Genomic DNA, 1,927 nt, shown 5'->3' with positions numbered 1-1,927 from the left:
ATAAATAAATAAAAGAATTATATTTGACATGAGAGAGAAAGCATATTCATGGTTACATTGTTGTCGAACATGCTTAAGATTAAAGACAAAATTTTAAAATAAAAAAAAGAGTTGTGGAGTACATTTTTGATGTTTTGTGATGTATTTTTCATATTATCTCTCTTCTAAACATTGAATGTAAAAGAGAAAGTTAAGGGATGGAGAGATGGCTCAGTGATTAAGAGCACACTGGCTGTTCTTGCAGAAGACCCAGCACCCACATGGCAGCTAACAACCATCCATAACTCCAGTTCCAGGGGATCTGACACCCTCTTCTGTCCTCAGTGGGTACTGCACGACACAGGTGCACCTACACACATGCAGGCAATACACTCATACAAATAAAATAAAAATATCAAAAAAAATTAAAAAGAAAGTTAAAGGGATGAAGAACTACGAGTTGACACAGACAGTGAGTAAGCTTTTGCTTATTCACAGCAACTATCCCATCTTAACATTTTCAAGTTGTTTCCCATTTTTTTCTTCTGAGATTAAATTCCAGTAATCACAGTCAAGTTGAACATTCCTATGTTCTGGCCAGTAGTCTTGGATTTAGTACACAGTAATTCTGCTCACTCTAAGGTACTCTGCTGTTACTTCTTAAATAGCCAGAAGTATGTGTTTTAGTTCTTTGACTTCAATGCTTTCATCTTTTATGAGAAAATAACAAAATTACTAATGACTCTATTAAAGTGTTATCATGAAGATTCAATGAACAATACAAAGTCACCTATGAATATGTTTTATTTTATGGATATTATATTTTCACCTTCTGGTATCAATTGCAAAGCATATCCAATTAAGATTTAAGAATAGATTCCTCTTCTAGTTATTCAGTAATCCTTGAGTGTCTACTAGATTAAGGTATTTGCCTAGTTGGTGGGAATGCTGTTATGAACTAAAAGAGCAAGTGATGGTTTCTGAAATAAATAACAGCCTAATGAATGTGTAGAGGCAGGTGGATGTGTCTCTTAGAAGACACTACAGGAGGACAAAAGCCATCCTTTCCTAGTGGCCTTTGAGCTGAGATCTCAGTGACAATAGAGAGAGCTGAGTAATGGTGAGAGTCTGACGGAGATGATAGGTGGAATTCAAACCAAGGGCAATTATATTAAAAATACCCTAAAGAAAGAATGTGATTTTAGTGTCCTACCCGGAAGCATGTCAATGTGGCCAGAGCTGAAAGGGTAGGAAAGCAAGAAGAGTGTCAGGCAGTGGATTTTCCGGTTTGCATCTGAACCCCTTTTGTTCTTTGAGGACTTCTTATGCAATTCATTTGAATTTGCATAAGGAATAAAATTTAAAGTGAGTAAATGATCCAATAATCCCATTTTATTTTTTAGTTTCTCATTATACATTTTCATCTTTTTGAAAATATATTCTTAGAGGTTACAAAAAGCAAAATAATTTATGTAATAGTATTGCACATTAAGCTAATGAATTTGAATGAAAGTAATTCAAGATATAAAAACACAATGCTAAGAAGCCCAAAAGTGTCCAACATTAAAACAGTTTCTTTCACGACTTGCTGGGTGTGGTGGCAAAATGCTGAAATTAAAACAAATATTTATTGCATAGGTCATTTAACTGTAATTAAACTAAATGTGCTAAACTCAATTGTTACAGGCATGAAAGAGTTAAACTGAAAAAATGGTCAGTTGTCAAAATCAGAACTTGAGATCCAGGTTTGGTGGTGCATGCCTTTAATCCTAGCACACAGGAGGCAGAGGTAGATAGATCTCTGTGAGATTGAGGCCAACAGGGTCTACATAGTGAGTTTCAGGTCAACTTGTGGTTACAGGGAGACCCTGTTTCAAAAAGACCAAGTAATAATAATAATAATAATAATAATATAATGATGATGATGATGATAATGAAGGAGAAAGAG

Source organism: Nannospalax galili, unplaced genomic scaffold (genome assembly GCF_000622305.1).
Source record: "Nannospalax galili isolate Female #2095 unplaced genomic scaffold, S.galili_v1.0 scaffold1472, whole genome shotgun sequence".
Taxonomy (NCBI): Eukaryota; Metazoa; Chordata; class Mammalia; order Rodentia; family Spalacidae; genus Nannospalax; species Nannospalax galili.
Note: the sequence above shows the minus strand (reverse complement) of the source record.